This window comes from Pongo abelii, chromosome 7 (assembly GCF_028885655.2).
Source record: "Pongo abelii isolate AG06213 chromosome 7, NHGRI_mPonAbe1-v2.0_pri, whole genome shotgun sequence".
Lineage (NCBI taxonomy): Eukaryota > Metazoa > Chordata > Mammalia > Primates > Hominidae > Pongo > Pongo abelii.
In genome coordinates this window covers 139287686-139295439 of record NC_071992.2, presented here as the reverse complement: position 1 = coordinate 139295439, position 7754 = coordinate 139287686, and the positions used below count along the sequence as shown (strand labels likewise).

At 47.0% G+C, this 7754-nt stretch overlaps 1 protein-coding gene across 8 annotated transcripts in view; it reads right to left on the bottom strand.

Annotated features, from left to right (window-relative positions):
• Positions 1-1130: 1130 nt before the first annotated feature.
• The window catches only part of ZHX2 (zinc fingers and homeoboxes 2), a 194558-nt gene continuing 187934 nt past the window's right edge, over positions 1131-7754 (bottom strand). For all 8 annotated transcript variants that reach the window (NM_001132880.1, XM_024250598.3, XM_054560949.2 and 5 more), the window contains 1 exon segment: positions 1131-2398. The gene's annotated coding sequence lies outside the window, so the exon portion shown is untranslated.

Here is a 7754-nt window from a genome sequence, read left to right as displayed (position 1 = left end):
ACCAAATGAATCCTAGAGCTGTGTGGTGAGGGCTATGTGCAGAGAGGGTGTCATGGGAGCCCACAGGATGGGGGACTGAGGGAATCCCCCAGACAAGGCCAGGCCCTTTTGAATCTTGAATTTTTCAGTGTTTCCTGTATTTTGGGAAGTGGGTCTTTCCCGTTATCTGTAGAATAAACACATGCTAAGTTTAGATAAACTGGCCAAAAGTCTGTAAGTTCCCGTAAAAATGAAGCATCTAGACCAAGAGGTTCCCAAGGTGAGGAACCTGTTAGCAATGTGCATTCTCTGTTCCCACCCCAGACATGCCGATCAGACAGTCTAACCAACCTTCCAGGTGATGCTGGTGCCCACTCATGTTTGGGAACCACTGGTCTAGACGAGTGTCAGGTGTGAAGAGTGAGGGACTCTTTAAACCTCACCAGGGCAGAGATACTTAAAAGCCACCTCAGAGAAATGGCAGTGCCCCAGCTACCACTCGCCAGCAGCCCACGGAGCGGGAGTGACTTAGCTCAGGTCATCCAAGGGCGAGCCTGTGCACAGACGGGCTTCTCATTCCCACTCTGAAGCTCTTCTCTTGACTATTTTATGAATCTATTTGTGAGACCCGAGAAGGAAGGGCCTATAACTTCCTTCTCTGTGTCAATGAGATCTGCTGAAGATTCCTACAACACTTACATCCAGTTTTTTTTCGTGGGGGGAGGGAGGGGACAAAGTTTCACTCTTGCTGCCCAGGCTGGAGTGCAGTGGCGCCATCTTGGCTCACTGCAACCTCCACCTCCTGGGTTCAAGCGATTCTCCAGCCTCCTTAGTAGCTGGGACTACAGGTGCACACCACCACACCCAGCTAATCTTTGTATTTTTAGTAGAAATGGGGTTTCACTATGTTGGCCAGGCTGGTCTCGAACTCCTGACCTCAGGTGATCCACCCACCTTGGCCTCCCAAAGTGCTGGGATTACAGCGTGAGCCACCGTGCCAGGCCTACATCCCATTTTTAAAGTCCAGCTTGTGACGTCAGATCCCTCCAAGATGGAAAATGAATTTGAAACGGGAGGTATCCAAGTCAGAACCCTTACACCAAGTCCTCGGGAGCCAGACGACAATAAAGAAGGCGAAGTAGAGGAAAAGGTTATAAAAATGTTTAGTCTTTGCTTTATTGAGTTACAACAAATGAGCAACAAGTTAGAAAAATTGGTTTTATTCAAACTTCCTAGCGTTTGACTTGTGCGGTGTACTCAAATGGGGGGCAGTGTGGGAGGGGGAGGGATTGCAACCAGAATTCATACTGCAACACGTACACCAGATACGTCTCTTGGTTTTCCTTCTTTTAAAAGTTAGGACTAACTGAAAAAAAGTGCACTCAGATATCTAAAATTGTCCCAAAACAAACACACACACAAACAAAAAAAATCAATTCATGGTGAGGCTTTGAGCTAAAATCCTGTCAATACCACACCGAGAAAAGGCAGTGAAGAAGAGAAATGAAAACCAAAGCCATTCACCTCTGTACCCTCCAGATAGGAAGATCTTATTGTTGTTGTTTTAATGTCACAATAGTACTGATCATGCTAACAGAGGCGGGAGCCTCTTCTGCTGGTATTTAGAAAGGTGCTTAAAGAAGTCAGCCACCTGCTACCCAGTTCTCCCAGGGCTGGCTGGGCACAGCCTGGCCCAAGAGGACAAGCAGTTGAGAAGCCAGATCCCCTCTTGGCAGTTCAGAAAGCCTTGTGTGGGGCTAAGGCAGGGACCCCCAAAAAGGCAGCCAGGGGAAGAACTGGAAAGGAATTTGATTTGGAAGATCTGCCGTCTGTCACCTCTCTCCAAGTTGAGACAGGGGCCTGGATTTCAGCCCTTCCTGCCAAGAAATCTCCCAAATTTCAACCTACCTTTAAAAATAAAGTCTCCCTACTTAAAATCCAGTAGATATCATGGCACTAATACTAACACCCCTTTCCCCAAATTAATAAAACAAAAATAAAAAAAAGAAAAAGAGAAAAGAGAAAAGCAAGGTGGTTAGCCCTCCCTCCTGAAAAAAACCTTACAATGGTAGTGCTGGAAAAGGAAGTTGCCCTTGATTAAAAAGGTAACAAAATTCCCACATTGTACAAATCGGTTCCAGTATAGCAAGAGGTGAGGGCTGGGGCAGAGGAGCAAACTATGTACAAGGACCCATTGAAAACGCAGTAGTAGGACTTTGGCACTATGAACAATTCCCACCGGTCCTCTGGGAGGTGCATCTGAGAGTTGCTGGGCTTCCCGCACCCTCCAGGCACATGCGAGCTAAGTAGCTCCACTTGGAGTCACTGGCAAGGGTGGCCCATGGCTGGGGAGGGACCATCTCTTCTTTCTTCAAAGACAGCATCCCCTTGATCAGCACAGCAGTTCTAACAGACTTCCCTAGAAGACACAAAACCACAGAGTCAAGATGTCAGGCAAATGACCATTGTTCCCTGGGGGGAAGGCATCATGGTTTGCTTCTTCCTGGCTCTCCTGGGTTGGTGTGGGGGCCTTTCCAAAGTCATCCTGGGGCTTGGAAGAGAGACACATGCCCTTCACGTATGGGGCCTGTTGTAAAGAAACGAGTGTGTTTTCTGAGCACAGTCCGCCATAATAGGAAAAGCCTCCAGAATCAGGCCTTTGAAAACACAGTGACTTTCTGGGCAAGCGAAGGTGGTTGCCTGTGACTCTTTTCATCCTTACAAGACCCTTTTATTATTCCTAGAAAGTCAACCAGTCCCAGTGGCTCCTAAAAGGCCTTGGAGTCAGACAGATCTGGATTTGGGTCCTAACTTCTCCCCTTAGTGGCTGCAGGGCTGTACCTTTAGGACTTGATCGCTCTAGGGCTTAGTTTTTGCTTCTGTATAACAGGGATGACACTAGCACCCACCTTAGAAAGTTGCTGCGATGGTGCCATGAGTTGATGTACACAACAGTATTTGGACTAGTGCCTGGCACATGGTAAGTATTGTAGATACTTCTGCTGTTTTTATTAGATGGAGCCTTTTCCAAACGTGGTAGGATATAGAAGAGTGATAAGATGAGGTATTATAAATGTGTTTTTATTTAATGTTTATATGAACTCTAAGAGGTGTAAATATTATTATTATTCTTATTTTACAGTTGAGGAAACTGAACACATAGGGGCCTAATAAGTTTCCCAAGATCACACAGCTAGTAAGTGGCAGAGCCAAGATTCAAACCCAGGTAATCTCTAGAGTCTGTGCACTTAATAAACAGAATTATTAAGAATCAGTAGGAAGAAATGTTTAATTCTTATACCCTTGGAAGTAATGAAAATAGTCCAAGGACCTTGTTATAGGTGGAATGGTGTCCCCCCAAAAGTATATATTGAAGTCCTAATTCTCAGCACTTCAGAATGTTACCCTATCAGAAATGCCTTTAGAGAGGTTAATACAGTTAAATCAAGTGAGAATGAGGCTATCAGGGTGGACTCTAATCCAACATGACTAGTGTCCTTACAGAAGGGGGAAATTTGGACACAGAGACAGATGTGCACAGAGGGAAGATGTGAAGACTCACACACAAGGAGGAGGCCATGCAATGATTGCAGATATTGGGCTGATGCATCCACAAGCTAAGGAATGCAAAAGACTGTCGGCAGACACCAGAAGCTGGGAGATGGGCACAGAACAGACTCCCACACAGCCCTCAGAAGGAAGCAACCATCACAGACTCCCTGATTTTTGTCTTCTGGCCTGCAGAACTGTGAAACAATAAACTTCTATTGTTTTGAGCCATCCAGTTTGCAATACTTTGTGGTAGGTAGAGGAAATGGGGACAGGTCTCCATCATTACTTTTGTCTCCTCCCAAGATCTAGAGATCCTGGGAAAGGGATCCAAGGCTCAGGTCTCTAGAGGACACAGCCAGTATTCCATGACAGGCTAGAAGTTTTTCAGATCTGTAGATTCTCGGAGCCACTGGCCTTTTCTTTGCCTCCCTCCTGGTAAGGCTTTTTGGCCACTTCTCTGGCTGAGAAGTCCCTGAGAAGTGTTTGTTTTGTTTTGTTTTTTGTTTTTTGTACAGGGGCTAACAGCAAGGAGAGTGGACTTCTCAGCCAGAGGCATCAGCTGATCATCGATAATGCCATTCACGCCTAACGTTTGGATGTTAAATGCACCCACATTCCCTAGATGCTCCTGGGAGTAAGATTGAATATTGGAGTTAAGAAACCAGTTTATAAAAGAAAAGTCTGCAGATAAAACCAGATTCCAGGGGTGTCCTTAGGATCTGGACTACCTAAAAGTCACCCAGCCAAAGTCACCAAGTTGTAAACACTGCAGGGATCCTTATAGGTGACGCTGTCAAGATCACTCCTTTCACCAGGGGAAAAAAAAAAAAAAAAAAAAGGAAGCTCAGGAGGAAAAGTGCTTTCTCTTAGGCCACGGCCTGCTCAGGTGCATGGTCAAAAACAAGAATGATCATGACTCTCCCTCCAACAGTGAGAGTAGCTAGTTTCTCACACCAGGCCCCATGCTAAGTGGTAATATGGCTCATCTCATCTACTCCTTACAGTGACTGGCAGGTGATTGGTAGACCCACTTCATAGCGAAGAAATGGAGGCTTAGAGAGATTAAATGTTGCGCTTAACATTAGGTAACCAGTGAGTGGTGGAGCCCGATTCCACCTTGGCCAGTCCAACTTCAGAGCCTCCTGATTCTTAATTGCTCCTCCCTGTACCTATTTTGGTTCCAGGTCATGCACAGCCTCTTCATGCACAGAGCTAGGTAGCAATTGAAGAGAGCATGATGGCTTCAAAGGTAGGGGGCTGGGGCACCCAGTGAGGACCATGAGCCTTATTGCTGATCCCAGGCAGAGCCACATGCACTCCCTGGGTTGGCACAGTAGCCCACGGCCAGCCTCTGCCGGTGCTTTCCAAGAAACAGGGTTTTCCCCAGCAAATGGGGACTTCCACCACCTTTGGGAGGGAGGCTGCCACTGATTGGATGTCCCCCTGAATACTTCCAGATCCTAGGAGACAAGTCCCAAGGTGGGAAGACAGCTACCGATGTTCTTTCTCCCAACCCAGCTAAAGAACGTTGGGTCAGCACAGGACTGCAGGATGGGGTGGAAAGAGCTGTGGAGTTGGAGAAAGCTGGGATCCAGGATCTGCCACTTCCTGGCTATGTGCTGAGGTTGGTTACTTAACCTCCCAGAGTCTCACTTCCATTGCACAGAGCCCATGGGCTGCTGGCAGGGTTACAGACAGGGTGCAAAGCAAGCAGGCTGACCCCACCATCCGCTCCCTGTGGAGTCTGGCCCATGCAGGATACTCAACAGGCATTTGTCAATGAATGGAAAATGGAAAGTGAGCATAGTGCTGTCAGAGGAGTGGCTGTGACCCAAAGGTGGTGACAAGTGCACATTTCAGGATTGCTGTTCTATAGAGCATTGCAGTGCTTTGGGCTGTGTGGCTCTTGCTAACTCCCCTGGGCTTCTCTCAGAGTCCTATTACCTGGTCAGAGACAGTCACCCAGCAAAGGGCCAATGCCTCATCCTAGAGTACCTCTCAGAGCCCTGGAGGATGCTGCAAGGCCATCAGGCAGGCATTTCCTTATGGCCCCTGGGACATTTCTACCACGTGATGTCCAGCCTCTCGGTGAACACGTCCCAGGACGGGAACCCACCGCCTCCCACCCTCCTTTTCTGGCTTGGGGAAAACTTGGAATGTTAAGAAGTACTAATTCTTTAGCAAAATCTGCTTCTCTGTTACTTTCCTCATTGCAGAAACAAAAACATTAGAATTGTTTTCCCATGTGACAGCTTTCTGTTTCTGTTTCTCTTTAATTTTCCCAGGAGAACTTTCCCTAGGGCCCTAGGGACTTGGGAGTGAGTAACACTGCACTCCAGGAGAAAGGAAAACAAACACTGAGAGAGTGATTGATTATCTCTCCATAACATTTTTTTTGAGAGGTGTAGCAAGGTTTATTGCTCATTTGCCAAGTGCCTGTTATCTGCTAAATATTTTGTTCCATTGTCATCTGGCTTCTATTTTTGTTACGGACAAACCTGTCTGTTTAATTGCAGTTTCTCCACAGGTAACATCTTTTCTTTCTGGTTGCATTTTTTCTCTCTTTGCCCTAGCTTTATTGAGGTATAACTCGTTTGCAGAAAGCCGCACGTAATGGATGTAATTTAGTGAGTTTGGGCATATGCATACAATCATGTTACTGTCACTACAATCCAGTAACAAACATAAAGTTTGCTTGTGTCTATTTTTGGGGGGGCAGTGGGGAGGTAAGGATACAACAATGAGATCTGCCCTCTGAACACATTTTGAAGTAAATATCTTCCTATTAACTACAGGCACTATGTTGTACAACATATCTCCAGAAGTTACTCATCTGTGTAACTGCAACTTTACACCCATTGTATGAAAATTCCCCACCTCCCGCTGCCCCATCCCCTGGTCAACATCACTCCACTGTCTATTTCTGTACTGCTCCATAATATTTCTTTCTTTTTTTTTTTTTTTTTGAGACAGAGTCTTGCTCTATCACCCAGGCTGGAGTGCAGTGGCATGATCTTGGCTCACTGCAACCCCCACCTCCCGGGCTCAAGCAATTCTCATGCCTCAGCCTCCTGAATGGCTGGAACTACAGGCGTGTGCCACCACACCCGGCTCTAATTTTTGTATTTTTAGTAGAGGTGGGATTTCACTATGTTGGCCAGGCTGGTCTCGAACTCCTGGCCTCAAGTGATCCACCTGGCTTGGCCTCCCAAAGTGCCGGATTACATGCGTGAGCCACTGTGTCTGGCCTGCTTCATAATATTTTTTTTTTTCCAAGACGGAGTCTTGCTCTTGCCGCCCAGGCTGGAGTGCACTGGTGCGATCTCGGCTCACTGCAACCTCTGCCTCCCAGGTTCAAGTGATTCTCCTGCCTCAGCCTCCCAAGTAGCTGGGATTACAGGCGCTCACCACCATGCCTGGCTAATTTTTGTATTTTTAGTAGAGACGAGGTTTCACCATGTTGGCCAGGCTGGTCTCGAACTTGTGACCTCAGGTGATCCACCCGCCTTGGCCTCCCAAAGTGCTGCGATTACAGTTGTGAGCCACCGTGCCTGGCCTGCCTCATAATATTTGAGTTCAAACTTTCATTTCTTTTATTGAGGGTAGGGGGCACTGTCTGATTTTTAACTAGAATTTAAAAAGGAGAAATGTGTTGGCCTGGAGGAAGATTAAGCAACTTCCCAGTGGATGACAAAAACTCTGTGCCATCCCAAATTGTCCGTACACCAGGCTTGGGTCAGTTTTGGCCATATCCCACCAAAGCTCTCCTTCCCTACAGTGGTTTGAAGGGCCTCTAGGGTTGGGGAACTTGCTGAGACCCACAGGCCAGGTATATATTCCTCAAGCTGCTTGCAGGGAGGCTCAGAGACAGCAGGAATGCCTTTCCTGCTCCTGCCCTATCAGTGCACGTTGGCCAGGGGAATTTAATACAATCAGAGCAAATGGAATTGTATTTTAAACTCACTGGGCAGATTCCCCAAAGTGCTTACATGTGTGGGTGTGGGGGTGGGTTTGAATTCCAGCTCCACCACTTTTTACCTCAAAGACTTGCATGAGCTACCTTTCTGCACCGCCTTCTCATCAGCCCTAAATAAAGAAACTAACGTGAAGTCCTGCCCAAGTCAGAGTCTGAGCTCAGACTCGCCTAACTCTGCCCCACCTGACGGTTTGTCTCTACCTGCCCTGGTAGCTGAAGACAAAAGACATAATCTTTTGGAAGCTCT